Genomic DNA, 26,151 nt, shown 5'->3' with positions numbered 1-26,151 from the left:
GAAAAGATTTAATGAGCTAATATCTGGAAAGTGCCTGCAAACTTTTTGAAGAGTAAAATAAGTAGCAATGTCATTGTTGCTTTTGTTACACTATTATATTTCTTTGTGCCAAAGATGGTATTGTATATTTGTCTTATAATCTGCTGCAAATCCATCAAAGAGGGAAATTAAGTAATATGTAGAAATATATCTGAGGCAAACAAGTTCAAAAGAATATCTCATGATGTGCAATAATCATAAAGAAGAAAACCTGCCTTTATTGGAAGACTTTTCGAGCTTTCAGGAAAAAAAAAAAAAAAAAAAAAAACAGTATAAGTCTATTTCAAAGTACGCGGTGGCCATCAGAAACTTTTATGACCACAAATGGGTCTATTTTATTGCCTGAAGACACCTAGAAGAAATTTCTGCAGGAGGACACTCCTGGGACATCCTGGGAAGGTAGAAAGATGGTCTGAGACATTTAGCTGTACATTCACGTCCAGTGGCCAGTAGAAAAAGAGGCATTTCTAGGTGTCTCCCTCCACTGCTTTGGGACAATCAGCTATAGAAAACACATAAGGAGTGAGTCGTCTTAAACTCAGCAAGTCTGAGTCTTAGCAAGACTTCAATGTTACTGCTTCACTTGTCACTAAATTAGTCAATGATGCTATGAATGAATAAATACATATATTGATGTATCACTTCTTCAAAGCTACTTTCACTTTTTCTTCCTATGTCTTTACTCATTTTGTGTTATTTTTCACACTGCTGGAGACAATAGTCAAAATTCCAGGTTTCATTGGATCTGCAACTGAGTGTCATTGGAAAACCAGAAAACTATCTGAAAATAAGAAAACAGATGGGTGTATCCTAAAATCAGTCTAAATAGTTGAAGGGTTTCTTCCTTCCCCAAACCTCATCCGGCCCTCCGTGTAGGGTTTTATAGAGGATTCTTGTGGTTCTTTCCTATGATGGTTATGTGAAGGAACACATAAGTAAGTAAGAATAGAATAAATGAAAGGAAAAACCAGGAGTAACAGGAAAGAAATAAATTAAAAGGACCTTTTCAAATTTGTATTTTGTATCTGAAATGCTATGGTTCTTCCCTTAGTCTCTGGACCTATGCCATCCATCAGACCCTCACTGGCTTTACCCTCTAGCTTCTGGTGCTTTTTCCTTTGTGACTCCAATGCTCCCTCCCATTCGTTAACATGAGCTATTTACAATAGTAACTAAAATTCGGAGAAATGGGTAATAACTGAAAGACAAACAACTGTTGTCTTCATTTAATAACTCATCATTTCATCTTAAAGAAAGCGCTATATTGCCATGACTTCTAGATGATTCTTTCCTCCTTGAGAGAATCAGTGTTGTGGTTAAGCCTTTCCTTTAAAAAAAAATAATAAAATAACTATGGCTTATTTCAAAAATAAAATATGAATAACTGAAATGAATTTTGATTTCTTTTGACTGCACAAATTATTTTGAAAGCTAACAGCTCTGCACATTTTAAAATAGATTCAATCATTCAAACTCAATCACAAATTTTCTACCCCATAATAATTTCTAATCATTTCACAGTGCACACACACCCGCATCTAAATGCCTTCTTCCACATGTCAAAATAAAATTCATATCTATTACCACACCTCTGAACCATCAAATCATTCAAAATGAAGATCATAAAATGAAGATATATGGAAATGATGTGTAATGCCACCGTGGAATGTATTCTGCAGAGGTGAGCTATCCAAACTCCAATATTATACTTCTAAAACTCAACAGCATTTTGCCTTTGAGATAATTTATTTTTAACTTTCTAAATAGTCGGTAATATATACAACTTAAGCCAAACTTTGCTGAAAAGAAAACAGCTCCAATTTCTACTGAACACAGTATCACTTTTTAAAATCATCTACTGGGTGAACACTACGGACATCATTATTACTGTCCCTTATCCCACTTATAAGGAAGTTGTAGTAATTCATGCAGAAACCCAGATTACAGGGGAAAAAATAATATACCTCAACAAAAATAGTTCATCAGCAGATAACTAGAAAATTGTATTAAGATAGAATCATCTATCTACACTTCCCTTCTTCTAATAAATGACAACAAATGACCCGCTTCAGGACTTCCCCTCCTATACACCCATAAAAACAAACACTGAAAGTCCCAAGTACAACACTCACACATAACTGCATTTGCGCAATATATACACCTTCATACACACACACACTCAGACTCACACTCACACACACACAGGCACATGGAGATGCACATGAAGACCAACCCAGTTAGTTTAATAAAGGTGACGTGATAGGACTGTCCTTCAACATACCTTTCTGCTGGGCCCTGACTCATGCACCAGAAACATGTCTTCTGAGCCTGTGTCCAAGGCAGAGAACAGTGACCTGTAAGATGCGCTCGGCGCTGTTGGGAGCAGCACCCCTGCTAAGTTAGCTGTTGCTCTAGCTGGCACTGTAAGCCAGCTCTTCTACCAGAAGCTAAGTTTTGCCTAGAGAGGACAATTCTATTCTCCCCAGGTAACCATGTCCCCTTTTCCTCTCTCGGCTGGGTACCCCATTCCCAATACCACCTCTCCTGTCTTCTCCTGATCGATGACACACACTGAAGGAAGGGTGCCAGAGGCTGGAGCAGTCCTTCAACGGAAGACTTCGATCAGATGCCGAGAGATGACGCACAGGTAGGGGAGTCACTCCTTCCCTCAAGGTCCATTCCATGGACCCACTCAGGAGGACGAAACCCAGAATAGCCCTCTCCTTCCTCCCTCCTCCAGCTCCTCCCCCACTAGACTCCTGCTGACTTTAAGCAGAACCATGCTGTTTCCTGTCCCCATCTCATGGACCACCCATCTCTGTGACAGAAGTGTCTCTTCTCTAGTCTTTCCCTGTGTGTCTTAGAAACTCAGCCACATTGACTCTTCCACTGGAGGTCAGTAATATCTTCAGCTGGTCTGTCCAACTTGGAGCACTTCCATGAAGCTCCAAGAGTGACTTCCTTTACCATGTACTAGCTTTGTTTAACTGCTCATAACTTAGTTCATTTTCTAAGTTAGATTCTTTCCATCTAGTCATTCAAGAATGCCCCCAAACTTCCACACGTTTCTCTGACACTTGTGCTTCTTGAATTAACACAGCTTCTCAAAGCATTCTATTTGGGCACCATCTGTGAAATTCACCTCAGCATGTGTGTTACTGCTTAAATAAAACATTGTTTGATTCATCAGTTAAAATAACTGAATTTTCATCTAGAATTTACTCTTTCCCTTCTTAAGCTCCCCTAAACCCCAATCTGAGGAAGGATATGACAGGGCTCACGGCGTGCTGCTTGCTTCTCTCCAGAACCATCAACCAGCTTACCTTCTGATGGTGTCAGTATGAAAAGGGGGCAGTCTTGTATGCAGGGATATCCCAGGGAACAACAAAGTCTACTAAAACAATGTCCTTGTTGTTGTTTTCTTTCTGGGCAAATTCCAATATCATTCACTTAGCAATCAGAGAAGATGGCTTTCCTGGTTAACTGCACAACTTGGTAAGCAAAAACGAAAGGGAATAGTAATAACCAAATGTGCAGCCTTACGGAATTACAGGCAGAATGTCTGTCTGCTGACCCAGTCCCCCGAAATAATGTTTCCAAAATAATACAGTCTATGGCTTGCATTAATCTTCTGTATGAATCACCATGCTATCATTTACCTTTCCAGAAGGCATTTTAGCAAATAACTTCCTCTCCAATCAAACTGTTTAGAAATACAAGTTTAGCTTCCCCTTGAGCTTCTTCTAAATCTAACTCAAACATCCTGCAGTTTTGTTTGGTTTGTTTTTTTTTTTTTTTTTTTTTTTTTTGCATCTTTCATTGTCCCAGGACCCACCGAGTCCAAGTTCAACTCACACAAAACCTCTCTCCCTAGCAGCATGAACAGCAAAATTTCTAACACATGGGTTTGTAAGAACGGGCACTTATTATTATTTATGTTGTTCATTTACTAATTCACTCAAATAGTATTTCTTGTACATCTTCAATTGTATTGCACTGCGTTAAGAGCTAGGTGGCCACAAAACTGAACAGACTACACTCTTAACCTCCATGATATTTCAGTCCTACGGGGGACTATAAAACATGTGCACAACAAAAACACAAACTAAGATAAGTACAAATAAAATGCCTTGAAGTTCACAGGAGGTAAAGATGAATTTCATCTTAGCTGTTATGATGATGGGTGGTTTCAGAGAGGACATGACATTTGAACGGGGGCGGAAGAGGTCGGATCCGATCATTTGAAAGCTGTAGAGGCAGAGTTGAAAGGAGAACGCCCTGGCAGAGGGAAGCAGACTAGTGAAGGTGGGAAAATGGGAGGTACGGCCACAGAGAGCAGCACTCCCCTTCATTTGCCTGCAGCGATGGCTCAGGAAGAAGGGGAGTGATGAGAAACACATTTGTTAGAACATATTGAAACTAGATCAAAGACAGCCTAGCACGCCAGCTGAGAAATTGCTCTTTATTCTAAAGGGAATGGGAAATCTGTGAAAGGTTTGGAGCATGTGAGTAAATAATCAAAGGTTGTTTCAGGAAGATTGCCAGCTGCGTGCAAAAAGCAGAGTGGAACACAGCTGGAGACAAGACCGGTTGGGGGGCTAGCGACAGCTAGGGCAATGGACCGCACAGGAGAGGAAGGAGACGGCCAGAGGGTGTAAGACGACCTCAGAGACAGGGCTAAAAGACTCAATCAAATCAATCTTGGGGGAGAAGGAGGGAGAATGATGGTGCCACTCATAGAGAACATACTGGAAGGAAACAGAGATAACAGCTTCATTTTTCAGGTGTACAAATTTGTGTAGTGTTCCTGTGAACTTGAGGTGCATTCCCCCAACCCAGAAACGCATGCCAAACCATCCACAGAAGATAACTGCATTGGATAAATGTGATTCATGTTAATTCTAGAGTAACATCTGCCCTATCCGAACATCCACATGGTTTCCACCTGATCTGCTTCTTTCTGGCTTCCCAGCAACCAGTCATGCTAACCGATGGTTGGCTTAGTTGGCTTAGCCGTTCGCCCATGGCTCACCGCCTCCATACTGGCCATCCCCTGACCTTAGAAGGAGCAGCACCAGTCCGCCCTCACCAGGGTCTTCCTGACAGAGTCACCAACTGAACAGACTTGTGCCAAATTAAGTGCTGGATGGCTGGGCCCAGACATGACCTGCAGTGTCACAGGGGAGGACCAAAGGATGGTGGCTGTCATCGGCTGGAAACGCAACATTGGGGTTGAGAGTTCCAAAGAGTTGGGAGATGTCTCAACAATTGTCTTCGCTCACTGCCACAGTAAAGATGACCATGAAACGTGTCCACCCATTCTGCAGGACAGCTGGGTGTCCAGGAGAAGGAGCTCTCTGAGGGACAGAACGCCAGAAAGCCTGGTCTCCTGCACACATTGGATGTTTTCATAATAGGTGGATGGACAGAGATTAAGGACTTTTTTTGGCATCGATTCTGCTGTGTCAATGTGCGCTCTGACAGTTCATGGACAGAGAAGGACCACGGGTGGCCCATTCTGGCCATGAACAGCAGGCACATCCGGCAGAGAGGAGCCCTGGGGGGCTCAGAGGAGCTGAGGTAGAATGAACAGAGGTTAAACGCCCTTACACTCACTTTTAAGTGACAGGTTCTAATTAAACATAATTCACACCTCAATGGATCCAATCAGCCCTGTAGAGCGTCCAGGTTTCTGCCGTGGCAGACCTGAAGGCTGACGGGGAGGGATCATGAGAAAAGAGGCGGGGCCAGTGTGTGGATGGGGCTGGAGGCGGAAGAGCTGAGACTTGTATGAACTCGTGAGAATTGAGGGAGGAAAGAAAATATGCTAAAAGGAATATGCTATAAAGTAATGTGGTTTTACTCTACGTGGGGTGGTGATTTCTAGGTGTTCATTCTCTTTATAAAGTAGCTTTATGACTTGCCTTTGTGAAAAAATACCTTGTATTCCCATGTTATTTTTTTGCCTGCTCCAAAAATTACTGAAAGATGCTTTTTATTTCATGATTACAGAAATATGATGGATGCAAGCATTCCCATTATATAGATTCAACCACAGACACTGAGAAATAGGCACCTACTCATGTGGAGTACAGGGTCCAGGCTGACAGTGGAAACCCTGATTCTTCCAAACAAGCCCCCAACCCATCAGGAAGACAGTCTATCAAGACCAATGGTTTTTGCAATTCAAGCCATTCCCCTTTTGTTTGCCAAAGCTAAAAAATTAAAGACATAAAAAAAATTATTCCTGCTAAAAATCTATTTCTGGGGTCACAGCTGCAGGATTAACATATGCTAAAGCTAGAAACACTGAAGGTTGATTGTGCACATCTTTTCAAGTGCAGCTTAATCGCCCAAGAATGCAGAATCACATTTCAGATGTATTTAAAGCGTGAAAAATATTTATATAATTATTGTCTCACCAGATTAATATTAAAATCCTGATCCACTCTACTTAAGGTCCCTGAAGTTTCTGTGCAGACTCCTAACCCCATATGAGGCAGCCCTTCCCTGCTTTGCAAAATCCTGTCCAGCCACACCAGTCCTGATGAAATTCCTCAGCCTCCATGAGGCCTCCCCCTGTGCCCCAGGGGGAAATCACTCTCACCTCTGTGAAAGCCCAGAATGCCTTGTCTCCCTAACTATGCTACTTATGTGCCATGGATGGCTGTTCCCTGGACATGCACACGTCACATTTCCCTCTGTCCCTGCTTCCCCTCTACCCAGCATCATGCAGTCCCCAAGGGAAGGAGCCATAAGTTACATATCAGCATATCTGCTCTAAGAGCCTAGTGGGAGACATCCTGCTTAAGAGATGTTAAATATATTTTGTAAATGAATGATGGCTGCACACAAATTCTCCAGGGTCTTCAGGCCTCCCTTGTAAAGCTTTGTCTAGAATATGGAAAGCAAGCTTCTGCCACTACACCTAGCCCATGGTGACTCCTTCACCACTAAATCACAAATGAACACCATCTGCTGCCCCTCTCCACCGGCCCCTCTGGAGAGTCCCTTTAGACTAATTGGTCACTCTCTGTTCTAGCTTGGATTTCTCTTAGTTCTTACTATTGGGGAAATCTCACTTGGGCCAGGGGTCTAGGATGCTGGTTTCTAAGTTATAGGCTCAACACCATATGCTTTTCCTCTTTAAACTCCTAATTATTACTTTCTTTTTGGTTACTTACATTTCCACCCCCTCCTGAAATGTTCTCTTTCCAAGACTCTCCTGAAACTATCTCCTTTGAGCCATCTACAGAGCATAAGGCAAGCAGATGGTCCTCCGATTACACTGGCAATTACCCCCTGAGAAAAGCATCCTTGTTCCCAAAGCAGGTAATTTGGGCTAAAATAGAACTTTCAACAGAATAACCCAGATAAGTAGAGTGTTGAGCTATATCCATATACGATCATATTTTATGTAACAGAAAGCATTATCATTAGTTTCCGACAAAGCCACACTGTCGCTCCCTGCAAAGAAGGGTGGCCAACATCGGAAAACTACGAGAACGGGTTTCTAAGGCTCCACCCACTTCCACGTTAGCTCCACCTCTCCAATGTTAGGAGGTGCCTGCATCACAGTTGAGCAGCTCTTGAGATCCATCCTTGCCAACCAACATGTAGGTTCCTCCTCCCATCTGGTTTCTAAGCACAAGGACTTTATTTTTATTTCATTTTATTTTTATTTTAAAGAGAGTATGATCATGGGGAGAGGCAGGGTACAGGGAGAGGAGAATCTCAAGCAGCTCCTTGCTGAGCAGGGAGCCCCAGCCCAAGGGAGGCTTCATTTCACAACCCCGAGACCATGACCTGAGCTGAAACCAAGAGTCGGATACCCACCTGACTGAGTCACCCAGCCACCCCATGGACTTTTTTTTTTTTTTTTAATGATACTTATCTTTTTTAATTACTGAAATGAATTTTTAATTTTTTTATTTTATTTTTTCAGTGTTCTAAAATTTATTGTTTATGCACCTCACCCAAGGAATACGGGCCCTCGTTAATACCCAGCACCAGGAATTTCAGCAGCATACACATTATTTTAACTTTTTGGCAATGTCAGTACCAAACCCTGGAACGTAGGCTTGGGTGAAACGGGATAAACACAGATTTGTCTTTGCTCCGGAGTGAGCGGCATCCGGGCCACGCATTCAGCAGCTCCGACCTTAACTGCAGACCGCGATCTGCTGAAGTTTCTCCGTAAGAGCAAGACTAGCTAGAGTGCTTTTAGCTCAAGAACAGGGGACTCTATGTCATCAGGCAAAAATGGCAAAAGGTCATTCAAATGAACTTCACATGAGAAGAGAAGCAGTAAGAAATGGGAATTGCTTTTTCTAACCCAGGCCAGGTACAATTACCATCAGTTCTTTGTGGTGGGTTTTTTTTTTCCCCCTTGTCTTTTTATTTATTTATTTATTTATTTTTAATATCTGTTCTAATAGTGTGATCATCCCAACACTGCAATTTAGATGTAGGGTTTATTAAAAAAGAAGGTTGGGATTTTAATACGTATGCCTAACACAAAAGCAAGATATTTATTGCACTTTGCACATGGCAGAGGTTAAAATTTCATTGAAAAGATTTTTCAGAGATTAACATAACTACGTGTATCTTTTTCCTCCTTCCTTTCTCCTGGAAATACAAAATAGAGCAAGAAAAAATCCTGATGGATGAAAAAGCTCTTGCTCCTCTTGTCAGCTTTATCAATACTAGGGATAGATGATAGCCAATTTTATTACAAAGTACTTGTGGTTTTGTGTTAGACTTTTGGATCTTAATTTAGAAGGCGGTTTTGTACTATTTGGTAATATTCTCTTCCTCTGCTTTTTCTGACATTACAAATTACCCAGACTACTTGTGTTTTCTGTGATTAACCTTCTAAACGCCCATCTACTCTGCACTAAACTTGTTGGGGAAAATAAACAGTGGAAAAAGTGAGCTGCTGGTTTATTTATTTTTTATTATTCTACTTAAATCTCTTAATGAAGTATTTTGCTACTTAAAAGTTACTCCCCTATACCCATGGGAGAGAAAATGCACGTGACCTGAAACAGCACCAGAAGCTCACAAGCATTCACATTTCAACTAATACATGATCCTCTCCGTCTGGTGACTAGGCAAAAATAACTCTCTTGGTCATTTGTAAGAATAAATTTAAACCAAATAATTCTGGTTATGAGGCTAGCTGATTCATGAAGTAGTGAGAATGACGGCAGAGATCCTTACACAAAGGAAGTAATTGACTGATAAAGGATAATTAACTAATTAGTATTATGACTAATAGTCAGTAATTGGCTAATACCTTTTATGGACTCTGCCAATGCAAATAGCTTGATTTTCAACCCAACAGATAACTGCTCTTCACAGTAACTCAAATTTGTACTTTGGAACAGTCCTTGATAAAGTAAAGCCATCAACTGTGCCTCTTGTTCACAGTACTTTGATGTTATTTGTAAAACAATTAACATGTTAAGCCAGTGTTAGGCTATGTCAACGTGGGCACCGGCTATGCATTGGACACTCTGTGTGCACCCTCTAAAACCTATACTTCGCAATTTGTTCAATTAGGGTCTCCATTTGAATTCTGCTATGAACAATGACAATTCATTGCCTAAAAGGGAGCCTATGTCTGATATAAGTGGTCCTTCCACAAACTGTAGACTGAGGCGTGAAGCCTTCATATCCCTCAGAATCGGTGGTATTTGTCAAAGTCTCTGCGGACCAATGGACGACCATCACTGGAATACTCGGGAGCAGTAGGGTTCAAAGTGGGGTCCCAAAGAGCAGTGGCAGCATCACCTGGAAACTAGTGAGAAAAGGCAAACTATCAGGCCTAGCCCCAGACCTACTGAATCAGAAACTCTGGGTGTGGGGACCAGCCATTTGTGTTTAGAAGTCCCCTAGCGGGGCACCTGGGTGGCTCAGTGGGTTAGAGCCTCTGCCTTCGGCTCAGGTCATGATCTCAGGGTCCTGGGATGGAGCCCCGGATCAGGCTCTCTGCTCAGCAGGGAGCCTGCTTCCCCACTTTCTGTCTCTGCCTGCCTCTCTGCCTCCTTGTGATGTCTCCATCACATAAATAAATAAAATCTTTAAAAATACTAATAAAATAAAATAAATTAATTAATAATAAATAAATAAAAGTCCCCTAGTGATCCTGATAAACGCTTAAGTCTGAGAACCACTGTCCCGGAAAGAGATTTCTCCGAATGTGGTGGAAGGACCTTGGGCGTTAGAATCACCCAGGGCTAATCTCTGAGGATTATCCTGCCCTGCGGAATTATAGCATCTAGCAATCCACACTTCTGTAGGGTCCCCAGTGCACCTGGTCACTCAGTGCACCCGAAAGTTTGAGCACCACCTAGTTGGATTTAAATGAATGAAAGATTCTTCCACAGAAATGCAAAGGGGGGATATGAACCCAACAATTGGACTCACTGAGCATGTTTCCTATTTGAAGATATTGGCCTAAGTCCCTTCTTCTAACTTGGGTGCTGGCCGAAAGATCTCTGCGCAGGTTAGTATGTGAACAGAAGCATGCCTTCTGATTGCAGCTTTCAAGAAGTCATTAGCCAAAGAAAAGGGTGACTATGATCTCATCAAAAAACACGTAAATAAATAAAGCTGGACTAGAACTAACACCTTGGTGTCCCTAGATCATTCTGTAACAGGAGGCAGCAAGTAGCTCAACAACTAGGCATTTTTAATAAATCGGGTCTATTTGGGCTTCATTTGCTTGTTTGTTTTTCGAGGGAAGCAGCTTTTTTGTTGGTCTGCTTGTTTTGTGGTGTAGAATTCTTGCTGGTGACAACCCAAACATCCCACACCACTAGCAAGCTGCCACACCTTCCATCAGTCACATAAAGACTCTCCGTCTCCACCAAACACAGGCAAAATTAGTTTTAAAAAGCACTTGCCAGAACTAACAAGTAACTTCACCTAAAAGGAGGGGCCGCAGATACTGAGATAGGGGAAGAAGGAAAAAGGAAAGAAAAAGGTATAAAGGTGATAAATTCAAAGACAGAAGCCAGGCTCCATCTTAGCCTTAGTAATAGTCATTATCCCCTCTTTTATCCTGCTGAATGAAAATAAAAATATCTGCAAGAGCATTAACATTCCTCTAACAAAGATTATAATCATGGCAGCAGCCTCAAAATCCCACCCTCTTCCTCTGAGCTCTCTGAAAATAAAAATCCACAGAAACAAAACATCCCATAATTAAAAAGCCACACAATATAACGGTTAGACAGATCAGGTTTTCCCCGCAACTTCATACATCTTGGAGCCTTTATCGAGGCAACACTTGGATTTGGCCAAATTAATCCTTTTTAGCCTTATCATTGTAAATTCATGTGTCTACTCTCCAATATTGCGAACAGCAACAAAAAACAGATGAAACTTTCAGATATTGTAGGAAACTGCTTTCTCACAGACAATGTGATATTTTGGAGAAAGCAAAATGTTTGCAGCAAGAAGGCCTGGGTTCAAATATCTGTTCTCCCATTTAATTGCTGTGGTAAGGGGAGCAAGTCCGTAAAACCAATCTGCATTTCAATTTTCCTATATAAAAAGGATCCCTCAGAAAGTTGTATATCATCTCAGATAATGTCTGTGAAAATTCTTTAAGTGTAATGGGTTTTTAGACATTTCACTAGACTCTAAGTTCTAACATTAGCAATTGTGTCTTTTTATCCTTTTCCCTCCAAGGTACAGAATAACACACGATTTGTTTAATTAGTAGAACAATTAATTAGCTGTTGTCTGAGCCTGTCAGTGGGGATCAGGATTGGCCCCAGAAAACTAATAGCCAAATAGATCCAGACCCCGGGGTCCAGAGCCAAACCAAGAATGGAAATTATCCAAAATGCAGCTGCCAGTTAGGACACACCTATGTCAGAGGTTGAAAGGGGAGGGTCCAAAAGCAGATACTAAATCTGTCCTTTAGCCCAAGAGGCTGGTGCAAGAGTCTCCATTCAAGGCCATCGCTAAACATCTAGGAGTAAAGAGAGGAGTGCAGAGGGAGGGGAAAAGACAGCAGGGTCACAAAGGACACGATGCCCCAGAGGACCCTTTGATTGAGTGGTTGGCTACTCTAAGACTTGGGTGACAGCCTGATCTAAAGTCCTGGTGTCATGGCAGAGAGCCGGTTAAACTTTACTCGAAGGCGTGAACACAGTGCATTTGAAAGAAACATGGGTAAGTTTTAAGCCAGAGAGAATCAAGTTCAAATTCAATTCTGCGGTTTACCAGCTGTGTGAACTTGTATAGCACACCGAATATCAATTTCCCCCTCTTCCCATAAAATTAGGATCATAATGTCTTCCTCACCATGCTTTTGTGGGCATTAAATGAAATCAGGAGTCATGAAGGACCTGAAATGAAGTTTGACAACTAGGAAGCACACAAAACACATGAACTTCCTTCTCCTACCACAATTTCTGAACTTTTCTCTTAGCCATATTTCTTATTAGCAGTTTACTATCCTTATAAAGTTTTTAGTCAGTAAATCCTAATTGAAAAAACCAATTATACTTTAATTGCTTATAGCCTTATTTCAAGATCTAATTCCAACTTTAACCATATCCTTTCTCTTGATTCTAATCATAAAAAGCAGCAGCAGGATGTTGGAAAATTATTTACTAGAATCCTCAGAAGTAGGGTCTTCCATAAAAGAAAACAACTTGCCCCATGCTGACTACATATGGCTCAATAATTATTCTATAGAACAGAGGCTTTCCCATGAGCTGGTACTTCTTTTTTTTTTTTTTTTTTTGGAATGTGAAGCCTTGAGATTGGCCTTCACAGGTGATACACTAAGATCACGATAGTTAACAAACACATATTCATTAAAATCACACTATATTTGAGATATTTGATTAAATGCTTTGGACACAGCTTTGGGACAGATGGACATTATGCCTGCCCTCAGACTGCTTAAAGCCTATTTATCAAGTGATATGGAGCACTTTTTCATGTGTCTGTTGGCCATCTGGATGTCTTCTTTATCAAGATTGCTTAGTCTAGCCTGCATAATAAAGAAAATTTAACCTCTCCATAATATAACAAATGGAGATGTGTTTCTCATTCATTTTAGGATCTAGCAGCTCTCCTTGACAACTCTCTCAGTGATGACACTTGGATCCGAGTTCCTTCCATCTTTTCATGGAAGACGGCTTTCTGGATCTTTAAAGAATGAAAAGAGAATAGGTGGTCAATAGACCACCAGCCTGGAAATGATTGACCCTTTACCCACATCCCACTGGCCAGAACCCAATCACATGGTCCCAACCTACTAGATAAGGGAGGCTAAAAATGTAGTTTTTTGTATTTGCCCAAGGAGAAAAAACCAATTACAGTGGGGTTCAGTGAACATATGAAATTCTATCTGACACATCTATTTGGAAGTTGCTGTATTGGATGGTAAAAGATGCGTTCCTTTCTCCTAGCCCCTTTCCAGGAGCTTCTAATCTCACAAATGATGACAAACATATACATACAAAACTAACTAGAGATAGACTTGACGTATGTTATTATAGAGAGCCTGAGCCCCGGAAATATTGAGCTACTGGAGCATATTGATAGAAAAAAATCAATAAAGAAAGGGAGGGAGCAAATAAGAGGAGTTTGTAGGTGAGGAGAATTTGAGAAAAGGAAATGTTCAAGAAATGGCAGGGAGCCCAGTGTGGCCAGCATAAAATGCATACGACATGTGATAATTTCTGAAAGGAAGGGCAGGGGTCAAGTTAAGCAGGGTTTTGAATGTCACGCCTGAGTTTGAAATCATCCACATACACAGCAGGTAAAAGTAGCAGAAGGTCGTTTCAAGAATGCAGTTGAAAGGCACTGAGGTTCTCAACTGAGAATATTCCCATGCCATTTCTTGATCCCAAGCCCCTTGAAAGTGTGTACTATGTCTCAGTCAATTTCTTTTCTTTTTGATTTTGTGTTTAATATCCCTCAACACCCACCTAGGTCGTAGACTACTCATTTAGGTAGATGCTGATTGACAAAATGGCTGCCAGGATAAATGTATGACTAGAGACTTTCTGACAACAGTGACTCCATTGTACACTGATAATGCCCCATGTGTAGGGGATTCACATACAAACTTGAAGGAGGGGAACAAGTGGAAAATGTCCCACTGCTTGGGCTTATTTAAGAGTTAGGACCACACATCACTTGTTCTGCAATGCAAGAGTATGATTCATAGGCCAAGGCCCAAGAAATGGGAACAGAAACACATTCATCTGTTCTTACTTTCACATCTCCTGTGGTGAGAAGGGCCCGTGTGCTGGTTGCTGGGAATGCGGAGCTCTAATTTGCCTCCGCGGGTTTCTGGCTGATTAGCCTTAGACAAACCAGGTGCTCTTTCCATTTCTCCATCCAAATGCACTGATGTGGACAGTTCCTCACCCCGGTTTTAGGGAGGTAAAAGAAGATGGATGTAAAAGCACTTTAAAAGGTGCTTTTAAAAAAAGACTGAAGTCCTAAATAATGTATAAAGTACCCATTTTGATGAAAAGCATGGCCTTCAAGTAGAAAGAGCAAAGGGCCATGGAAGCAGAACATGGGTTAAAAGAGGATTAAACTCTAAAGCTTTATTCTCCCTAGCCTAAGAAACACCCAGATGCTTGACTCATCCGTGATGCAGGCTTCCAATTTCAGCAGATTCCAACAGGTAGAATCCACATCAGCCACAGAACCAATTTCATACCCAAAGAAGCTTCTGCCTTGGGCTTTGTAGTTGTGATCAGCTTCTCTTATTTAGTATCCGGAGGAATTGGCTTGAACCACACTGTAGAGCAACTTAATTAAAGAATTAGATAAACAAAGGAATGCCTCCCTCTCTGAATCAAGCCAAGTGCCATGAAAAATAAAACAATTAAGCAGAAACAAAGGCACCAATAACGTATTAAAGCAGAACGAGTTTATACAGAAACGTAATGAGGTTTCGTTATTACAAATCAGAAGGCTGAGAGGCAGCATGGTGAGCTCTCCATGGCTACCTTTATCAAACTTACCTATAATGCAACGGTGTTGGGAGACCAAAATACACACTTACTCAGGAACGACAACAGGCCACATCTGCGTTCTGCATTGAGATTTCCTCGGTGTTTGCATAGGCATCATCTCATCTCATCCTTACAGCAACCTCTCTGAAATGGGTGTTAGCTTCATCGTACAGATAATGCAACAAAGACTTGGGGAGTTTGTGCGACTTGCCCAAGTTTGCAGAGTGATGATGTAACCCCTGGAACTCCAGCCTAGACTGCAACCCAGGTGCTTCCCATTATGTGCCAATTAAATTCTAAACGAACCTGCACTTGCTTGATGGGTGCAATGGAAGGAAGCCATATTTTCTCATTGAACTGCAAAAACAAATATTCAATGAGCATCAGCTACGTTCACAACACTGTGTTAGGTGAGGTAGATAAGACGGTAGGGAAGTCGACACAGGCTTAGATCTCAGAGTATACATCTCTTCTCAAGGAATATTCAAATACTTAAAATTTTCTCTATGGTACAATTTTTAAAACTATGCCCAGAAATATTCAGTCTAAGAAATAAAATTACAATGTCCCCCAACATACACCACACACACACACACACACACACACACAATTTTCTAGAATTCTAAAGTGAGCATTACTTGCTGATGTAATAAGATGGCCACATAAATATCAAAATAGAATAGAATCAAGATCACCAATAGGTTCTGACCAAGAAGGCCTTAACAGCATTCCCCTAGCCTGACTGAAATTTAGACAGGTTTTCTCATGACTAACCCCTGCCCTCCCTTTTCATTGGGCACTTCCTTTAGAAAATTGACAGTTTTCTAAAGCTTTGCTCCTTTGTGATGTAAATCTTCTACAACCCAGAGATGTCTTTCTCAGGGACCTGGGAGACATTCTTTTGATGTGTGAACAGGAAAGACAGTACCCCATCTCCCATCTCCCAGTCTCTGTGGGAGGGTAGGAGATAATTTCTATAAGCACTAGTCAGAAAACACAGATGGCCTCATCACAGTGACCAACATCCCCTGATGTCCTCCAGTACCTTTCCAGGAGCTCAGCCCAGGGCTTAAAACCTTCCCACCTTTTGTATCAGTGGAGCTGAGGTCAATCTCTTTTTCCTATGGTAACTGTCTTGATTCCATCAGTCTTAAATAAAAGACTTTCTTGCTATTTAACTACAATTTCCTTTTTACAATTCCTATGTGTTAAGTAGGATGCAGGCTATGAACAGGACAGGCTTCTGCCCTAAAGAGATCAAGATACGGATCTGTGGAAGCACTACATCAAGATCTATAAGGAGACAGCTGTGAGATAACTCTAGCTTTGATAACAAATCACCAAGATTCATAAAATGTAACCTATAAAACATAGCCTTAAACTTGAAATTAGGTACCTTGTTAACCGATAACTTCCACAGAAGAAATTAGAGATAGAAATTTTGTCAGGGGGTGGGGGAAGAGGGGAAGAAGAGATGAAAAGCAAGGAAAAATGACAGAAACACCAACATCTTTCTTTCTCCTGTTTTTGAGAGATTAGCCTGACAAATCTCTGTCTGGGTGTTTCTAATATCAAAAACAAGGTGAGCATCAGAAGCTGTGCTTCCCCCGTTCTGTGTCCTGATTGTAGGCTGACCTTCCACCCTCCCTTTCCCTGCTTCGTGCCCACATTGGACCCCACATCAGCACAATGAGGCCCTCCATTTGTATGACTCACCCTTGAGGCTACAATTTTGATGTGAGGGAGAAGAGATGAAATATGGAGCTCTTGTGACCTGTCAGAAGGCAAGACTTCACACTTTGTAGTTTGAACCATTAGTGATTCTTCCAGAGGAAATCTCAAAAGAGGTAGCAGATGCTATTAGGAAATATTTCTGGGCAAGGAAGGTTTTAGAATGTGCTGCAAGGTGGTATTGTCCATTCTTCCTACTGAACTACCTACCACCACCTTTGCATCTTACTCGGAGGCTCCTTCCTCTCCGCTGAGTACAGCTGACATGGAGGACTTGGTTCAGTGATAATGGATGCATATGAGTGTGAAATTGATAAATACTAACCTTACATGTAGTATAATTTGTGAATTTGCAAAATGCCTTCTGCTGCCAGACCACGTTTGTTGCTGATGGCGGTGGTGGTATTTTACATGAGAGGAAATGGAGAAGAAATGTCAGATCTAAGACACTGAAGAAAAGGGGAGGAGGGCAGACTATGAAGATGGGAGATAGGTTGGTGGTGAATAGAAAATCCTATAAATGTGGACATTTGGTCAGCCAGGACATGAGCTTCATAACCAGGAGAATATCAGTATTGACAGCCGCAAATTGGAATGGTGGAGTCAATGTATAGCTGAGGTGGGGAGCACCCAAAGTTCCTGGAGACACGTAATCCTGAGAGTCTTGAAGTGTGGATGGTAATGGACATGACTAAGAGAGTCAAGGCAAAGTCAGAGAAGAAGAGTCAAGTTCAGACTCAAAAGCAAAACATGGATAATCCATCATGAGAAAAAGTGGAGGGCCAAGGAGAAAGGAGTCAGTGCAGGGCAGCAGGATGAAACAGAGAAATCAAAAAGCAAAATCAAACCAAGAAGACAAAGATCCTCTGATAGAGATCAGTCAGAATCCCAGCAAGGAACGGATAGCATATTCACACTAAGATAATTGGGTGATGGGGGGTAAGGGGGTGTTAACAAAAGAGCCCTTACAATATGGAGCAGGGCATTGAGAAACCACACTAGAGAATACAGAATCTCAGGACTCTGGGGGCCAAGGAGCTATTCCCATCCCGAGGGATGTGAAGAGGAAATAGTGGCCACATCTATAAGGTGAGACTTACAGAGCACCATCTTGAGTGGAGTGGAGTGATCACAGCCAGTTTGAGGCTACCCTTCAGGGCAGGATCCTAGGGACTACGGACTCCAACCACACTCCCGTCTCCCTTTCAGATCTCTTCCTGGGGCTCCCCATTGGCCAGATCCAACCAGAAGCCAGACAGTGAGGGTGTAATTCTTCAGGTCACCCTCCCCAGCCACAGAGTCAAGAGGAGAAAAGTGGACAGGTGCAGATGGAAGCTGTTCAGCATAGAAGCGAAGGGGTCAAGACCCAGCATCTAACCTTAGTGCAGACAGCTGAACGGCTTCCAGCCATGAAATCTGAGTGCAAAAGAGAACACTGAGGGACTAACTATTTATCAAAGCTCTGTGCGAAAGAAGACAAAACCTATTTCCTTTATCAATCATCTGCTCATCAAAACAGATACACACACACACACACACACACACACACACACATAAATAATTTACTTTGGCATCTGTTGTATAGCATATTAACACCAAGAATAGAATTTACTCTAATGAATCTGTTGAGGAAAGCCGCAGAATATGACCAGGCAAAAATTCTAGTTGATTAATTAGTAATCACAAAAGGCCCTACCACAGTTTTCCACCGTGAGTTACAGAGCTCTCATTCAGCCTTCACGAATGAAGAAGTCGGGCTCTGGGCCGCCAGCCCTCCACGCTCCAGGGCCCAGCCATTCTTTGGGCAGCATGCCTGTGTTCACTGCACTAACTCATTAGTAGTCTCGCTCCCTAAACACGACCCCCCCCCAACCCCGCCCCGGTCTGCCTCTTTCAGTCACTGGAGAGTTCTCTTTGGAACGTGGCATGCTGAGGTTTAGAAAATAAACACAGGCGCTTTTTTTTTTTAATGTGCCAAAGAATTATGGATACCATTATTGCGGTCCCACATGGCCACCATTAGTTTCCGATGATCATGCACCTCTCATTTATTAAAGACTATTTGATTTAGAATGTAATAATAAAAAAAAATGTTTTTCTACCTATGGCATCAATTATGCAGATTGGCTTTTCTGAGGGGAAAAAAAAATAACGAGACATCATCAGTATTCTTTGAATTTCTGACTTAATTCACACAGTTACCGTGAGAGTATAACTTATTATTTGGTACCCGAGGTTGATGAATTCTCCACAGGCTGTCAGTAATTATTCTCAAGTATCTATTATGAGGACACAGAAAATTGCTATTATGTGCTGACTCAGTAGTGTGTGTGAGTACTCCGCTCCCTCCCTACTCAGTCTCCAGGCTCTGAGATTTCGCCGTGATATATCTTAGATGATTCATACTGGAAAGTTCTATTAAATTTCAAATTATCTAATCACACTACTGATGTTACATTAAGATATAAATAAAAGGAAGCATAGACATGATTTATCTGTGCACCTTACCTGGTAAGGAAGAAAATGCAAAATGAAACCTCAGAATGATGTAACTGACAACCACAAAAATATTTCAGGGGATCTCTGTGGCTGTCTCTTCTCCTTAGACTTTGATCTCAAGTTTCAGTGGAACTTGAGAGACCCAAGCACAGCACAGCCCTCCCTGAGATGCTGTTGAAGTTATGACCCATTGGGGGCAAGTGAACACAACCCAGCTGGTTCTCAAGGAAGCAAAAATGGAAGTGGTGGGATCCCATAAGTGAGAAGTCCAGCCTCAGGAATGGCAGACACTCAATGACACTCAGATTGCTCACCTTCTTTCTCTAAGATAGTATCTCAGTCCTCCTTTTTGACCCTGTGTATTGGTTTTGCTCTTGCTTGTTGCAGTGATATTTGTCCTTGAGGCATGAGGAGGAAAGGCCTGGATGGGAAGTTTAAGAGCGTGGAGTGGAAAGCAGATGAACACCCTGTCAGGACCGTACCAAGTGGGGAGCAGGCATCTCCTCAAAGGAAGGTGAAGTCATTGCCAACAGAGAGCAGGAAGGAGTAGTTGAGTTGACAAGATCAGGAAAAGTCAATATGGATTCTAACACTGCAGGCCCTGAAGACACCCCTCCAGGTAAAAGAAGCCGATTTCTGTGCAAGTTCAGAGAGGCAAAGACAGGATCCCAAACACATTCACTGAAAGTCCTGGGATCTTGAATATGGTCGTTAGCCAAAGCAGTTGCTTATTATGTCATCCCTTTCTCTCCTGTCCCAGGAGAGAAAAAAAAAAAAGAAAACAGAGCCCTTGGAGGGGGAACAAACATATCATGGAATGCTGACACCTGGAGAACCAGCACAGACTCCTTCAGGAACATTTCTTCTGCTTTCTACATACAAATTAAACAAACAGCCACCAACACAAATCAACCTAATTTCCCTTTAGTTCTTTTAGCCTTCTAACAAACATTCAGAACCTACTGAGAACCTATGGATCACCTAGTAGTCCTTTAACAAGGTAGAAGAACCTAGGATATTTTTATTGAAACAGTTTATATCTAATGGCTCTCCATGCTGATTTCTAGTTTTTGTTTTTGTTTTTAAATGATGAACATTCTTTTGTTGTTGAAATGCTGATTGATTGTGTATTTAAAAAGTGGCGTCTGATAGACAGAGTGCCCTTTCAAAACACCCCTCTCACTAGCAGACAAGTCTGACCTGATTAAACAGGAATGGAGGCTCCTCCCTGCTATGAAAAGGAGAAAAACAAAACACTTACTTGTGGCCCTCTCAGCTCCTGCTTCATTCACTCACCAATGTCTTCTCAGAGCCCACTGGGCAGAGAAATGAGACATGGCCCCGGCCCTCCAAAGTCCAGGGAAAGACAGTCACAAGTACCAATAAATCCTAATATTGAGAGCAAGCGTGTACATGGGAGAAACCCAGTGGTAGGCAATAAACTGCCTGGGAAAGCAGTGGAAACTTCAGAAGAGATGCCAGGTCTTGAAGGACAGGAAGGACTCTGCAGAGCACCCATGAGGGATGTGTGGGGAGTGAGACTGACGCACTCCAGGCAGACAGATCTGTTGGAAGAAACCTGGAAATGGATAAGGACACAGTATGGCAATTCGGGTATGAGTACTAGGTGCTGACAAAAAGCACTAGAAGATGATACTGCTACAGGATATGGGCTGGCAGGTAAAAGTCTATGTCCCAAGTGCATTAGCTCCCTAGGACTGCCATGATGATCCCAAAATCAGATGACAAAACAACACTGATGTTCCCTCAGTTCTGGATGCTGAAATCCTGAAATCAAGGTGGAGGTTCTAGGGAAAAACCTGTTTCATGGTCTCTATCTTCTGGTGATTTCCAGCAATCTTTAGAGTTCCTTGGTTTGCAGCTACATCACTCCAATCACTCTGTCTTCACACAGCCTTCTCCACTTCTGCATTCGTCTCTGTGAGTTTTCTCTTCTTACTAGGACACCACTCACATTAGTTTAAGAGTCCACCCTATGGCTGTATGACCTCATCTTAATTATGTCTTAATGACATCTACAAAGACCCTTTTTCCAAATAAGTTCACATTCAAAAGTACCATACCTTTCTGGGGCCAATTCAACCCACAATACCATGGTAACCAGTGACAAAGAAAAATTATATCAGATAAGCTAAACAGGTAAGAAAGATTTTATTCAAGATTATTGCAATAGAGGTCAAGACTTTCATAAAATAAGAAGGAGATTGAACTGGACTCCACTGAAACAAAAGGTGGGAAGGTTTATGTGCTAGGGTGAGCTGGTGGAAAAGTACCGGAAGACATCAGGTGAGGTTAGTCACTGTGATAAGGCCATGTGTGTTTGCTGACTAGTGCTTATGGAAGTTAGGCTCCTACCCTCCCACAGATACTGGGTGATGGGGCACTATCTTACTTGATGACGTCATTTCAAAGGGATGGCTCCCAGTCCTTGAGAAAGACATCCCTGGGATGTAGATCTACATCTCAAAGGGCAGTGTAAGAATTTACAGTTGCAAGTATCTAAAGTAAATTCTCTAAGAAAAGATAGGTCAGGGGTCGGTAGTCAGGAAGAAACCTGTCTAAACTTCAGTCAGGTTCAGCGTTTACTGATAACTTGTAAACCATTATCACTTTTGCCCTCTACAGAATAAGAGGCAGGAAGAATGGGTGGGGAAAAAAAAGGAAAGATGGAGGTCTATAGATGAATGAATTAGAGTGGTAATTTTTCCAAACTGAAAGGCAGCACTCACTCAAAGACTACTTCAGCAGCTCTTGATAAACTCAAGACCCCCCAGGGACCATGGGTTTGTGAAATACATGTTGTCTTTGGTTCACAGATTTTAATGTCCTTCAATTAAAGAAGAAGAAGAAGAAGAAGAAGAAGAAGAAGAAGAAGAAGAAGAAGAAGAAGAAGGAGAAGGAGAAGGAGAAGGAGAAGGAGAAGGAGAAGGAGAAGGAGAAGGAGAAGAAGTAGTAGTACTAGTAGTAGTAGTAGTAGTAGTGATGCAATGAGCCTCTCTAAGAGTTCCACAGGGATCTCGTTGAATATAACAATCATCTTGTCCTTTTCTGCTTGGAAAGAACTCAACTAGTATTCATCTTAGAAGATCTAGAGATACCAAGCTGGGCAATGTTATGTCATAACCAGTGTATATCTAGTGAGGCCTATGCTCTCAGTGAAAGGTTAGCAAATATTTGCAGAAAAGGACTGGAGAATAAACATTTTTGACTTTGTAGGCCACATGGTCTCTGTCACCACTATTCAACTCTATTGTTGTACAAAAGTAGCCAGAAATACTTGGTCTAAATGAAAAAGCAATTGCAAATTCTACATATTCCCAGTGCATCTCATTTTCTTGCCTTGCATCAAAATCTGAGACAGTCATATGCGGAGAAATATCCCAACACCCATGTTGATAGCAAGAGAAAGAGAGGTCTTATATTGTTTTGTCAGTATCCAGCCTTACAAGAGCTAAATACTACACAAAGCAATCATTAACATATTCAATGCATGTTTATTGAAGGATTGCTCTAAGCAGTCCTTAGTGCTAGATACTAAGAATATATACAGCAGTGACCAAAACCCTTAGCCTCACAGAGTTTACCCCCACACCTAAGTGAGCATTAAAGTCACTTCCACCGTTTTCAAAAACCACAGATGATGGATAACTTTTAAAAATATTCCCCCAGACCTATACTGTTGGTGGGAATGCAAGCTGGTGCAACCACTCTGGAGATTCCTCAAAATGTTGAAAATAGAACTGCCCTATGACCCAGCAATTGCACTACTGGGTATTTACCCTAAAGATACAAACATAGTGATCCGAAGGGGCATGTGCACCCAAATGTTTATAGCAGCAATGTCCACAATAGCCAAACTATGGAAAGAACCTAGATGTCCATCAACAGATGAATGGATCAAGAAGATGTGGTATATATACACAATGGAATACTATGCAGCCATCAAAAGAAACGAAATCTTGCCATTTGCGACAACATGGATAGAACTAGAGCGTATCATGCTTAGCGAAATAAGTCAAGCGGAGAAAGACAACTATCATATGATCTCCCTGATATGAGGAAGTGGTGATGCAACATGGGGCTTAAGTGGGTAGGAGAAGAATCAATGAAACAAGATGGGATTGGGAGGGAGACAAACCATAAGTGACTTAATCTCACAAAACAAACTGAGGGTAGCTGGGGGGAGGGGGGTTGGGAGAAGGGGGTGGGGTTATGGACATTGGGGAGGGTATGTGCTTTGGTGAGTGCTGTGAAGTGTATAAACCTGGTGATTCACAGACCTGTACCCCTGGGGATAAAAATATATGTTTATAAAAAATAAAATTTTTTTTAAAAATGTATAAAAATATATATATATATTCCCCTAGACCAATTAAACCAGAATCTTGAAGGTAGAGCCTGTTCATCCTCAGAGTGATTTGCTCTTGAAAATTTCACTGGCCACACTGTAGCCTCCAAAAGTGATTTGGTTGCTCTGCAGTGGGCCTGGGCACAGGTAGTTTTGAAAGTTGTCCAGGTAATTCTAAAGCCCAATCAGTGTTGTGAACACTGGTCTAACCCTTGTAGGTAGGAAAGTTTGATGCCTGAAACTAATGGGGGCCAAAACTTATGCCCACAGCTAAAAGTACTTTGAGGAAGAGTCACCAACACCAACACTGCCAGCCATAACTTCATTTCCATGGGGCCAGAGTGTTCAAGCTTTGGCTGGTCTCTGCGAGCCCCAGACCTTCCATAACCAGGCTTAAGTCTTACAGCTTCTCCCCTTGAGATCCAACTTCCTCAACTACCTGCCTTCCTCCACATGTTCCTATCTCCATTGTTTCTTACTCAAAGAATTTAACCTTTAAAACACAGCCTTCTTACTATTAAGAGCTATGTAGTGCAGTGATTCTCAAAAGGTGACCTCTGATCCAGCAGCATCCAATTCACCTGGGACCTCGCTAGAAATGCATATTCCTGGTCCCACCCCAGACCTATGAATCAGGTCCTCTGAGGGGGGGTGGTCCCAGCAACCTGTGTTGCAACAATCCCTCCAAGGTGATTCTGTAGCACACCCAGGTTTTAAGAATCGATGGCACAGAGAAAGGAAGAGTATGGTGAATTTTGAAGATCCCACCAAATCAATTAGCAAGTTTGTTTGTTTGTTTTAATTAACAAATGGACTAAAATTTGAGGAGCTAAGTGTTTCAGAATTGTAGGTCTTGATCTCTTAGGACACTCAAACTTGAAAGATAACAGAGTTATTTCAACCTTAAAAAAAGAAGGAAATCCTGACATTTGTGACAATAAGGGTGAACCATGAGGTCCTTATGCTAAGTGAAATAAACCAGATCCAGAAAGAGAAATACTGTATGGTCTCACGTATATATGGAATACTTCCTTTTTAGAAAAGTCAAACTCGTAGTAACAGAGAGTAGAATGGTGGTTACCAGGGCCTGGGAAGTGGGGGATATGAGATGTTGGTCCAAGGGCACAAGAATTCAGTTGTAAGTTTTGCTGATCTAATGTTCAGCATGGTGACTGTTAACAACACTGCATTGTATACTGGGAGTTTACTGTGACAGTGAATCCCAAATGTTCTCACCATACACAGAAGATGATGGCAAGTACAGAAGGTGGTAGACAATGCTAACTAGCCAGATGATGGTAACTATGTCCTAACAAATATGTATATCAAAACATCACCTTGCATACCTGAACTATGTACAGTTTTTATTTTCAATCATACCTCAATAGAACTTGGGGGAAGGGAGAATAATAGGGTTCTGTCAGCCCAAAACTGCAACTCATGGGGATCACTACCTCCAGAATTAGAATATTCTCTCCATCTAGATTTTATAAAATATATCAAAAGGACGTTTCCATCATCTTTTTTTAAGAGAAAGAGAGTGGGGGTGGTGGGGTAGGAGTAGTAGAAGAAGGGGAGAGAGAGAATCACAGGCAGGCTCCATGCCCAGTGCAGAGTCCAAGGCACAGCTTACTCTCCAGACCCTGAGATCATGACCCGAGCCAACAAGAGGGGGATGCTTAATCGACTGAGCCATCCAGGTGCCCTGAACATTTCCATCATTTTTAGGTCACCAGCATAGAACCTAAGTTGGAAGTGGAAGATAGAGCTGTATTGCTTGCTACAAAATTAAACTCCTGAAGAAGGTTTGGGTCAGCTGGTGGAGCAGGCATTGGGTGGTTATATTAACCTTAAAGTTTCCAAGAGCAGGTCAGCATGGAACTGGGGAGCTAGTAACTGCAGGATTACTCTCCACCTTGGGTCCTATCTAACCGTGGTATTGGGATATGCTGTTTTCAGAAGCTCTGTTCTTTTTTGTTTTCAGCATTCCCCCTGTCACAAAAATGGAGGCCTCCGATGGACACAGACATGGGTTCTACACAACCATTGTCAAAGACAACAAAGCCAGACATTTGTTGAAGTGATAAGGACAGATTCAAAGCAGTGATATGCTATTGCAGTAGGGGAAAGAATCCAGTGTGAACCCAACTTCCATTTGCGCAGAGGTGACTGAATGTTCTAAAGGGAGGAGGGAGGTATGGGGTGTGTTGGACAGCAGAACTCCAGAAGAGTCACGTAGTGAAAAATTACAAAAAGCAGGGGGAGATGTTGGTGCCTACGAAACCATCCAAATTTGCTAACTGGAGCTTGTGGAAGTTAGGTTCCTACCCTCCCATGGAGATGGGGAGACAGGGGCCCGCTCTTTAGGTGCTGGCTGGGACAGCCCAATGAGGCCGCCTGTTTGTGCATTTGGAAGGCCTACCATCCCTATGTCCTACTCTGTGTGTGTGCAAAGAATGGTGCCAACATCTCTCCAGCCCACTGAAGAAATGGTATCAGGGGGAAATG

General features: G+C 42.0%; 1 long non-coding RNA gene across 1 annotated transcript in view; it reads right to left on the bottom strand.

The window, feature by feature from the left end:
• Positions 1–1,292: 1,292 nt before the first annotated feature.
• Positions 1,293–26,151, bottom strand: part of LOC309848870 — a 79,568-nt gene continuing 54,709 nt past the window's right edge. The window contains exons 2-3 of the long non-coding RNA XR_014303349.1: positions 3,363–3,530; positions 1,293–1,366 (exon numbers count right to left, since the gene is read on the bottom strand). This is a non-coding gene — a long non-coding RNA (uncharacterized lncRNA). The remainder of the gene's footprint in view (positions 1,367–3,362; positions 3,531–26,151) is intronic.

This window comes from Mustela nivalis (genome assembly GCF_964662115.1).
Source record: "Mustela nivalis genome assembly, chromosome: 15".
NCBI classification, from domain to species: Eukaryota; Metazoa; Chordata; class Mammalia; order Carnivora; family Mustelidae; genus Mustela; species Mustela nivalis.
This window is presented reverse-complemented; position numbering and strand designations above follow the sequence as displayed.